Source organism: Aedes aegypti, chromosome 1 (genome assembly GCF_002204515.2).
Source record: "Aedes aegypti strain LVP_AGWG chromosome 1, AaegL5.0 Primary Assembly, whole genome shotgun sequence".
NCBI lineage: Eukaryota > Metazoa > Arthropoda > Insecta > Diptera > Culicidae > Aedes > Aedes aegypti.
Window position 1 is genome coordinate 21,353,539 of NC_035107.1, and position 12,339 is coordinate 21,365,877.

The following is a 12,339-nucleotide window of genomic DNA, read 5'->3' on the forward strand; positions in this document are numbered from 1 at the left end:
ACATAGAGTGACAACTGTCAAAAAATTCGAGTGACAGAGCTGAGTCGAGCATTTTTTCGGTCGACAGTGACTCCAGTCGAGTCATTTTGATCGACTCAACTTATAAAATAGACCCCAAAATCTTTCGACACAGCAATCCACGTAGTTTATACGATGACAATGTTTGAAAAAGGTGCAAAACAAAAGCAATCTTTCACTTGCAAACTCAACGAAATTAAGTCAACTAATATATTTGAAATATAACCAATTTTCATTTCAATATATTTTTAGGTTCTGTGCAAAGCATGTGCTAACGGTTCTGTGCCAGAGAATCTAGCGGCATATTGGGAATGTTGGATACCATTTCTTCTTCAAAGATCGAAACCAAGCGTTCAAGGACAATAATGGCCGGAATATTTCGAATAGCGATTCAAATGATTGATCACAAGTTTATACTAACTAAACACAGCTTTCAATCAAATTTGTTATATGTAGAAGGCTACTGACTTTAAATAAGTCTAATGAATGAAAAAGTTAAAGAATAAAATTACTATTGAATAGAAATAAACGCAATTTTATGTCTAACATTATCAAAATGAGAGGATTTCATGTACGACAAACTGAGTGAGTAGCAAGTAATCTTTACAGCACATTGTGCTTGACCATAGGAGAATTTGGAGAAAAATCAACTTTCGCTTGTCGATAATTTAGGTACATGTGAGTGCTGAGAAGTAAAGGTTCCCTTCTGTTACGGAAAACTTTTCTTCAAACGACAAACTTCTCCACTGGTCCATTCAGTGTTTCAAGTGTCTTCTGGTGGAAGAAGGTCTCGGGGTCTAATGCCTCTGGTACATTTTTATTATCTCGAGAAAGTTCAATAGCCGACCCAAATATTTCCTTTGTATATTTTTCGGTCTTCAAATTGGTCGAAACACTCAAGGATTAGCCTATAGTTTAACAATCAGTAGATAGCACATTCTAAAAATAGCTCATTCCAGTGTCACAAAATGCTATAGTTCCAACTCAAATTACGTTATTGAACATCAGTAATCACTTTCGAAACAGACATTTCATTATATCACCAAAGAGTTGTCAAGATCATCAAGATGAAAAGATCGAATCATTTCAATGCGCTCTTGGATTGAGGATAATATCTTTCAACCATACGGAGATGATCTCTTCGATCAGATGAGATTGTAAAGCCTGCTCGGAAGGCTTATATTTTTCTCGCAAAAATCTTTTCTGCTTGTTTCCGTCTTGGTTACTGTAAATATTCTATATTTCTCGTCCATCGATTCGCAGCCATATGTATTCCCTGCGGAAGAATCACTTGGAACGCTGGCCGGACGCTCCCAAAGTGACACGACTTGCCTCACCAAGAAACTAATGCAGTACTGACGAGTCAACACCAAGCGTTGGTCCATGCACTCACCGTCATGGCAAACACAGCCACACTCCGAACGCAGCACACGCATACATTTGCAATGTATGGTTCTGCTAGTGTTGCATGTGAGGGGAAGGACATTAAACGTGTTTAGTTCTGGGTACACCTCACATCCTCCCTCTTCTCCGAAGAAAAAAAAAATCAAACGTACATAAAGTCATCAATTTTCCCAAATTTGAGTTTAATGGATCATTGAAGGTAGTTTTTGCAAGTGCTCACCGCATCAAAACAAAGGCGCCACTGTATATGTGATTTAACATTATGACAGCATTGCTGTTCTGTCAAACACACAAGGCTTTGGTGGCGCTATCTATGCTTTCCATAGCGGCCATTTTGGTTATTTTAATGATCCATTGTCTCATTATGGCACTCCCGTGGAACAACCCAAAAATATGTTAAACCACATAATGCATGAATACTTTTCGTCAACAATTTTTACACTGTTAACTAGTTTTCACCCTATGAGGTATGTACTGTATTTCCTCAAATTTTGGTAAACCCGATAAAAACAATTGACATTTCAAAACGACTCGCTTTTTAGGCTACTTGGTTTTTTTTTTATTTCGAACAATGTCAGTAAAGCTGTTATTTCGTAAAATGGCTTATAGTCACTATCAGAGTCAATACCGACAGCGAGCGAGATATTTTTTTTGCAAGCATGCACCTCAATTCTATTAACAGTAAGATTCAACGATATATTGACTGTTTTATGAAAAACTTACGACAATTGACACGCCACCATCCTGTCCATAACTTGTTATTGAATTCAGCTTTTTTGAAGAAAACATCGTTTCTAAACAGCGTTGCGAGAATATCAAATTCACATATGTTATGGCCTTTTGGCGCGTAATCACAAAATGGCTTCTTCTATAATCATTTACATATTGTTATGATAGTATTGGTATTTGCAGCATCAATGAAATACAACTGCTCATCACCTGATTTTATGGATAATTTATACGAAGAAAAATGCTTCCGATGATATTTCAATATTTATTCAACACTTTCAGATGCACGATTATCAGTTTAGCGACAAAAGACATGAGATTTATATTCTCAAAAAAAATCTCCCATCTTATGCCGCATTTCATTGCCTCACCCAGCTACACTTGTAAATAGAAAGTGCTTACCTTTTCCTTTGTAACTTTTGTTAAAGAAACACATTTTAAACGGGAATCAAATATTTATAATGTTTTATGAACCGCAACACTCAACACTATTGTCTGCGATTGTCTCAAATTACAGAAACCATCTCTACGAGGCATAAAACCATACCAAGAGTTTATCAATTTGGACCATGACAAGCTCCACAGTGCGATGCGTCGGGACGCGTCTATTGTGTGTGCACAATTATCGCGATCGTTGAGCGCAAAGTTGCTAACTGTAAAGTCGTAGCATTTAATGTGAATTGATCACAAAAATCATTGAAATTTTATTAAATCAGTGACCTTGTGATGAAATACTATTTGCAAAATGATAAGTTTTTATATGCAGTAAATGTTGCGAAAACAAGCATATAACAATTGGTAGAAAAATCTGTCACCAGCCACCTGGCAACACCGTCATCTCTTGCAAACATAAACCGTGCTGGTATATAATAAAAATATGCGATAAATCCAATAAAAACAGAGAAATTCCGTTGCCTTTCGTTAGATCATAATGTTTTCTTTTGATATGTGCGATTGAAGAGTAGATTTTGATTTCCATTACTCGTCAATCTACTAAATTTTCCATGTGTTTACATTTGCTTAACACAAATGTTATATTTTTTTGTTTATTCGATTTGAAAATGTACATAAAAAAAAGGCGACACTACTACTATTACATCCATAATGATTCTAATGATTCTTTGTGTTACACGCCGTTTCCCCTTTTGCTAAAGATTTTCCACGCTTGAGTTGTAGCTCACGTAACCTAACAGCCAAAACATCATCAACGAGTTGACTCATTGGGCGGTATCAATAAAATGTATTAAAGTTAAGTGCTTTTTCTTCATCTAATATAAACAATAACATTGGGTTTTGACAGATTTCCGGAGTTTTATAATTAAATAATTTGGCGGTATCCGCATGAGCAATTGATTTTGCATCAAAATCTCATGCGTGAGTTTTCCTTAGCAGATCTCAAATGAGTTTGCTCTCGCAGGAGAACTCAATGTTTGAGAACAAGCTTATAAAACACTACCGACTTTGGGCAGTTTCGATTACATGATCATCATTCTTGCTATTTATGCCGACAGATATCAGCCTGAACAATTAACATTCAATATGGAAGATCGCTGCTTAAAGCAGGCTGTCAATCTACATACATTTCGGCGCTTCCTCACATCGTTTTTGTACTTCGCGTTTTGGTACCCACTTTCTGGTCAGTTTGTCCTAAACTTGCTCCTGATTTTCGAGTATACGGCTCATACGCTGCTAGTGCTAAATTCTGGCAATTAAAGGTATTGCATTAATTCGTCGTATTCGATGAAGCTTTTCATTTGTTCATCATTTTGTTTCTTGTTTTACGCATCAGCGAGATATCATTGATGTATTTCTGCGAGTGACACTTTTTCGTAGTTCTGAACTCTTTTTTCTTGGTTCTCTTACTTGCCATCATATGTTCAAGTTTCAATCAAATGAGCCTATGTTGGATTCTCTGATCAATTATCATACCCGCCACCAGATATCGATCATGCCTCATTGAAGGCCGTCTGCGACACAGGAATGAAAAAAAAAGTGCAAGTATCTGTTTTGATGCCAAATGAATCATCGTTGGTTGACTTTGGCCTTAGGCATTTATTGTCCTTACTGAATCCACCACATATGATCATTCTCCCGCAAACCTTTTTTTCAGATAACAGATATGCCTTCCATTGTTCTTCACACATTCTAGAACTACGTTTTCAACAGGGGGTCTGCAGACCACCGTCCATGTGAAATGTTCGCTGAAACGAGCACCTTACAGCAAGACGTTTTTCAGTAGTTATCAAGGTTGGGAAACAATGCGCTAGAAGTTAAATTTTAGTACATTTAACTACTGGGTGGTTGTCTTTACATACCACAGAATCCATTATTGGCTGTTATAACGACACGTTTTCTTATTAGCATTCATTATGCACTGGCTTCAGACAGTTGTTCTGAAACGCTATTTTTCTCAGATGGTTTTTGATGGATGTCTCGGCACGTCAATTTCTTGGAAGGTTATCATTACACTTCCATATGTTGGGTGATTTTCATTACACATCTTATTTTGACGGGTTTCATTACACGTCTTCGGCGTTTTTTCATTACACGCCATATCATTGGAAGTTTTTCATTACCCTTACATATCTCGGGTGATTTTCATTACGTACCCCATTTGACGGTTTTTATTAACGGTTTTTCTTTACTCGCCATTTTCTTAGAAGCTTCCCATTACACTTACACACTTTTGGCGGTTTTCACTACACACCCTATTTGACGGTTTTCTTTACTCGCCATTTTACTGGAAAGTTTTCATTACACTTCCATATCTTGTGTGGTTTTCATTACGCACCCTATTTGACGGTTTTCATTACTCGTCATTTGCTCGGAAGGTTTTCATTACACTTCCATGCTCTGGGTGGTTTTTATAACACACCCTATTTGACGGTTTTCATTAGTCGCCATTTTCTTGGAAGGTTTTTATTACACTTCCATACTCTGGGTGGTTTTCATTACGCACCCTATTGACGGTTTTCATTACTCGTCATTTTCTCGGAAGGTTTTCATTACACTTCCATTTCTCGGGTGGTTTTCATTACGCACCCTATTTTTCTGTTAGGTTTTCATTACTCACCCTTATACACCACAAGTTTTTCGATACGCCACTTCGGTTGATTGCTCCTCTTTGCACCTTTAAACTGATTTTTTGGGAACTGCGGTTCTGTTTTAAAAGCAATTCCAAGTGATTCTTTCCGCTTTTTTGCTCAGGGAAATAACAACAACAACGATGAGCTCCTGGCAGGATCGCCAATGTAAATATTCTATATTTCTCGTCCATCGATTCGCAGCCATATGTATTCCCTGCGGAAGAATCACTTGGAACGCTGGCCGGACGCTCCCAAAGTGACACGACTTGCCTCACCAAGAAACTAATGCAGTACTGACGAGTCAACACCAAGCGTTGGTCCATGCACTCACCGTCATGGCAAACACAGCCACACTCCGAACGCAGCACACGCATACATTTGCAATGTATGGTTCTGCTAGTGTTGCATGTGAGGGGAAGGACATTAAACGTGTTTAGTTCTGGGTACACCTCACAGTTACTTTCCTGCCAAGTGGAAGCACGCAGTAGTGGTCGCTATACCCAAGCCAAACAAGGACTCAACGAATGCATCCAACTATAGGCCAATGGATCATTGAAGGTAGTTTTTGCAAGTGCTCACCGCATCAAAACAAAGGCGCTACTGTACACTGAACGGAATCTCCCGCCACAAATTGAATGATTTTTGGCTCATCCGAGCCCCAAACCTATTTTCAAACACATTCAAGATGATTTTCATCTTTGTGGAAATCATCTGTTTACAAATCGCGCTGAATGAAAATCATCCAATCTTAAAATAAATTTAGGGTTCCTAGAAGATGGATGAAATTGAATGATTTTCATATGAACATGTAAACAAACCCTGCTATGCTAGTTTATCATTTAGAATAATTTGAATTCCAAAAATAATGACCAATATTTGATGGTTTTACGTAAGATTAATAAGTTTATGCTATCTTTAGTATCAAAAACATCATCTAAAATCGCCTGCAGGAGCATAAGTTTTTGTGCAACAAACACTTTGATAGTCCAAACACAGCTCCATGATTCAATCCAAAACATAAGCGATTTGTGCATTATCTATATCAGCGGGTTGTGGGGTATCAGCGAATCGTGTGTCCTATAGGTTGATAAACACATGCTAAGAAAAGATAATTTTGTACAATTATTACAAACAGCATGCACTTACCTAGTTATATTCGCTCATAAATACCTACCGCACCACGTTGCTACCACCATGTTTGTTCACAGTTTACAAGGATGATTTGATAACTTGGATCATTTGATATCCATATGTTATTTTAGACGAAAATTGAATGATTTTCGATATGGGACATGGAAGAAATTAAAATCCGTCATAGAATAGATGTTTTTCATCTGTGTTATCATTATTCAAGAATCTACTTATTTTCATTCGTATGTAAATTGAAAATCATCCTAGAATTGGATGATTTTTGTTCAATGGTCGTTAGATGCATCATATGTTCTCACATTCATTCAGTTTGAGGAATATGGATATTTGCAGCCAAATGAATTAGGAATCATTCAATTTGCGGCGGGAGATTCCGTTCAGTGTATATGGGATTTAACATTGTGACAGCATTGCTGTTCTGTCAAACACACAAGGCTACGGTGGCGCTATCTATGCTTTCCATAGCGGCCGTTTTGGTTATTTTAATGATCCATTAGCCTGCTATCTGCCTTTAGCAAGCTTCTTGAGCGTGTCATTTTGAAGCGCATCGAACAACACCTAGAAACTACTCGTCTTATTCCTGATGTTCAATTTGGTTTCAAAATTGGACATTCCACTAACCATCAGCTAGCTCGACTTGTGAAGGAGATTCGAACCAACTTTTCGCAGAAAAAGTCGTCAGGAATGGTGCTTCTGGATGTTGAAAAGGCGTACGATTCTGTGTGGCAGGAAGCAATCTTGCACAAGATGCATCTTGGAAACTTTCCATCTTACATTCTGAAAATTATTCGTTCGTTCCTGTCAAATCGATCGTTCCACGTGACTGTTAACGGTCATACCTCTAGCAGACATGGAGTGCCCTTCGGCGTCCCTCAAGGTGCTGTTTTAAGCCCGACGCTCTACAACATCTTCACCGGTGACCTGGTGATGCTAGATGGCGTACAGTACTTTCTCTTCGCGGACTATACTGGGTTCATCGCAGCGGATAAGGATGCATGTGTTGTAGTGAACAAACTGCAAGCGGCACAAAACGCCATTGAAACTTATCAGCGTAGATGGAAGATCAAGACCAACTCGAACAAATCGCAGACAATTTTCTTCACTAGAAAACGATCCCCACAAAAACTTCCTCAGAATGAAATTTCAATATGGGGACAACAAATTCCATGGTCCGACAACGTGGGATATCTAGGTCTAACCTTAGATCGTAGGCTGACCTTCGCATCCCATATCAAGAACACACTGAGTAAATGCGACAAACTGACCAGAATGCTTTACCCACTGATCAAGAGACGCTCACAGCTGGATAAGAAATCTAAAATGCTTCTTTACAAGATGTTGTTTCTTCCTTCCATAACGTATGGGTTTCCTGCCTGGTTTGACTGCGTCGCTACTCACAGGAAGAAACTTCAGGTGAAGCAAAATCGTATATTGAAGATGATGCTGAACTTGGACCCGTTCTACCCCACTGAAGACGTGCATACGCTAGCGAAGATGGAGATAATTGACAACTGGATCCAGCGTGTACTTCCCAAGTTCTGGTTGGGATGTTCTATTTCAGCAAATCCTTTGCTAGAACAACTGGCTATTAGATATTAACTGTGATATTAGAATAAGGACTCTAACTCTTCCTCTAACTATCCCCATTACTTTTTTGCAATTTCGAAGGTTTTTTTTTTAGTTTTTCTCTTTAATGCTAATTTGTTTTTTGTAACCGGTAAATTTGTTGGCAAACTGAACTATTGAGCTGTTGAAAGGAACTCCATATCTCAGCTAAGAATATTATGTAACACGTTTATATGCTAATACAAACCAATAAAATGAAATGAAAATGAAATCTCGGAATCTGAAGATGGCCGGCAAAATGGCTGGCTTGTGCCCCTACTCACGTTTTCAAGGGCATAAAACTGGAGAAATAGTTGGCAAACGTTTCTGATCTTCTTATTTTAAGCTTTCTGCTAGTGCACAAAGCCAAAATAAAAAGTACATTGTTGTTGGATGCTTTCATCGCGAGATTTGTGCGTTTGAAGTTTCAGTGCAATCTTAAAACTTGATTCCAAACTGTTTCACCTTAAAGATTAGCTCTTTCTACGAAAAACCAGTTTAGTGAAAAAGGTCAGTCATATTTTCGCTAGTTGAGGTCATTTATTTCGCCAGTATTCTGCTGGTAATACTGGTGTAGCTTATTACCACATAACTCAGAAACATATTTCCTATTGGTAAGAGACAATTTATATGTTTAAAAACGTTACAGGTGAGACTTAACCATCCGGACATAACAGAACTGCTTAATGGATACAATGGACTTAAATAGGAAAACTTTCGATTTGTTTGTTTAATTTAGAGTAAAAATTGAGCTTAATTTTAAGACTATCAATAATTTTAATTGTTTTGGTTTGGCACTTAGTCTTATGAAATTAGAAAAATTACATTGCGCCAGAACGCCGCAAAATAGTAAATCGCTGTGTTTCTCTGATTTTATAAGACTCTCAAACTAATGTAAATAGGGTTAGAATAGAGGCGTGTGTTACATGTTAAAACTTATTTTTCGTTATGGTAGAACTCTCCCAGGCATTACAAAGAGATTTTTATTGTCCTTAATCATGCGATAACATATTGTTAATTACCGAATTACAATGTGTCGAAGATCAGGGTCCATTGCATAAATTACATGCAGATTTGTAACGATAATCATACCGCCAACAGCGCTACAGAGTTGATGCTCCTGTTCGTAAATGACGCCAATGTAGTAAGAATGCATATATGTATGATGAAACATCACATCATTTTCTTCGGGAAAGAGATTTGAAACTGATTGTGACTATAATAAAAAAAAGATTACATTAACATCTTCTTAAAACTTTTGCAAATCAGCAAATTAATTGATACTAAACAACAGCTTCAGGAGAATCCCTTTTGATCACACAAGATAGCTACTGACACACACTTTGTGACCTTGCAATGAAAAGAAAACATTGTTGGTTGCTAAGCCTACCAACAGTGTTTGTTACCCTCCTGCAGTGTAGTGCGCTAAGTCCAAGGAGCCACAAATGATTCAGAAAAATGATGCAGTATTTTTGCCGAAATGATTGGAGCAAGTCAACGCCTTGTTGGATTGGAAAATAAGGATCGTACATTCTCTTTCTCATTGGTTTATGAATCAAAGCAACGAAATGCAAAGGCAATTTTGAAGACTGGTCCAGACAGTTAGGAGAATGACATCCTGGCTACGTCCTTCTGAAAAGCCCAAAGCTTTCCCTAACCATGCTTTTCACAGCGGCGCCTCCAAGCCATTCTGCAGCGACGCCTAATTTCGCTCTCTGTATATGAGAGCATCACAATCGCCACGTGACTAAGGATTCGGCACTCGGTTCTACGAACCGGCAACCGTATCTACGTTGTTATCAAACAAACCGGCTTCGGCCTCGGTCCGTCAGTCACGTGCTCGCTCGGAATGCCGGTTGTGGACCTGCGCAGTTCCCAGCCCTAAGAAAGCATTCAACAGCCGACCGACATCCTCGGCTGGAATGCGAAGCGATCCGTATCGCACACTTCAGAACACAGTTTGTGTTTATTACTTTGATCTCGGAGGCCGGAACCGTCAGTCTGGTCGCGGATTTCCACTCGAACGGAACACACTTTCGGGAACGGAACGGAGAGCAACCCTTTTTTTGTGGCGCGATGGCAATTTGTTACTTTAATAGCGGAAGTGGGCCAGTTCAAGTGCGACAACGGCCGAGGGGGTCTTCCTGTCGCTTCCTCTGTCGCCGTCAGTAGGTTTAGTGAAAGTGAAAGGTGTGTGCCATAGTCGTCATCGTCGGTTCGTTGATAGGTCCTAGGGGCCCTGAAGAACAGCCGGATAGACGGAAGTGGCGACGAATGTGTTTTAGGCGGCGATGGATAACGGCTGAATCGGTGGTGGGTGTAATTCAGTTTGGAAAGATAATTTATATTGAATGGTATTAGCTGGAATTACGACGAGTGCCGGTGTTGCTTCTGACAAGTGGTTCATCGTTTTTGTTTCTTGTGGTATGTACAAGTGAAGTTTATGAGGGCGGCTGTTTTGGAATTGGTGGAAAAGGTGAGCTCGTTTGATACGACGATATCGATTTGTGGTTTTGAAAAGGGAAATGATAATTTTTGAATAAACGACAGAAAAAGCAAGGAGGCTAAATGTGATTACTTATACATCTAGTAGGCCGTACACATTCAAGTGAAGAACGCTTGGAAGCATCGATTTTGATTTGGCAGTGAAGGTGCGATTTAAGTGAGGTGAGTATAAAAGATGTTTAAGTTAAAGCTTCCCTGGCCACGTCCTCACAACTGGTAAACATTTTTAACGATGGTTAAGGTGAAGATGAATCGAAGCCAAACCTCAAATTTTAAAGAGCACAAATCTGGAGAACCAAACATCCGTTCAAGCTGAAAACCTTATCGATTGTTCACCTCCAGCTACTGACCAATCGATTAAGTTTTCAGCTTGAACGGATGTTTGGCTCGCCAGATTTGTGCTCTTGAAAATTTGAGGTTTGGCTTCGATTCATCTTCACCTTAAGGTGAAGATGAATCAAAGCCAAACCTCAAATTTTCAAGAGCACAAATCTGGGGAACTGAACGCCCGTTTGAACTGAAAACTTAATTGATTGGCCACCACCAGCGAGTGACCAATCGATTAAGATTTCAGCTTAAACGAATATCTGGTGCTCCAGATTCGTGCTCCTGAAAATTTGTGGTTTGGCTTCGATTCATCTTCACCTTAAGATCGGTGGTACAAATAAACCGTTAGTTTAGTTGACTAGAATTGCGATCCTACACATTTGATGTGTAGCTACGATTCAGCTTCTCCTGCCAGTTGCCTGTTTTCCCAAAGAAATCTGAATCTGAAATCTGAATTTTTTAGTGACTATCTCAGGGATGGGATTCGATCCTAGGTCCTCGGCGTAAGAGGCGTGTGTTCTAACCACTACGCCAGGTCCGTCCCCAAATAATCATGATAAATTTTCATTGATTCATAAAAATGTCGCAATTCTATAAATTTTTGAATACCTCTAAGACTCAGCAGCAACTTGTAAACGATTTCTAAAGCTTTCGGTAAGGCTTTTAAAAATAATCTAGATGCCACCTAGAGCCGATTTAAGAATTGCTCCAGGTTTTATATATTTTCTTCTAAGGATAATCACAAAGGTTTCGAAAGCATATTTTCAAATGGGAAAAAAATCGAAACATCGACCAAGCATCCCAAGCATAATGTATGGGAAAATCTATTTAAATTACAATTTTTATTACAGTGCAGTATAGTGGCTAAATTTCGTTCATTAGTGACTTCAAGATTCTCCAATCAATAGAGTTGTTGCAAATCGGATGTTTAAAAATATTTTTTTTGTGAAGTCACTCGTTCCATCCCGAATTTTAAGTACAGTTAACTCTCCGAACCTCGATATTGAAGAGACCATCGAGTTAGGAAGGTATCGAGTTACGGAACACAAATCCAGTGCAAATGCGATTCAAGGGACCATCGAGGTAGCCATGAAAACTAACTTTTATTGTGGTTCTCTAACTCGATGTAGAGATACGAAATATCGAGTAAGGGAGAATTGACTGTATAATTTTTTTTATTTTAAACAAAAAGGTATGTTGTTACAGTCTCTTCTCTATTTATTGGACCAAATCGCTAATCAAAGAGATTCATCGACCAAAGTGCCACCTATGGTCAAAAATGTGATTGAAAAAAAATCATTTCCTTTGTTTTGAAGTCTACACGTACACGACGAACACATGTCAAATATACAAATTGAATTTGAAACTGTGAAAAGAAACCACGTGCCCCGGTGAGGATAGGATCGAGCCCACGACCTAATTAATACCTAATTCGCTAGACGGGTCTCAACCTACAAGCTGCGGGACCCCGAGGCTCGGAGGCGCACTGAACTCGACTACCCCAAAGCACATGGTA

At 38.8% G+C, this 12,339-nt stretch overlaps 1 protein-coding gene across 1 annotated transcript in view; it reads left to right on the top strand.

Annotated features, from left to right (window-relative positions):
• Positions 1-9,987: 9,987 nt before the first annotated feature.
• LOC5575945 (G-protein coupled receptor moody) overlaps positions 9,988-12,339 on the top strand; it is a 565,627-nt gene continuing 563,275 nt past the window's right edge. Inside the window, exon 1 of the mRNA XM_021839119.1 lies at positions 9,988-10,658. The gene's annotated coding sequence lies outside the window, so the exon portion shown is untranslated. The remainder of the gene's footprint in view (positions 10,659-12,339) is intronic.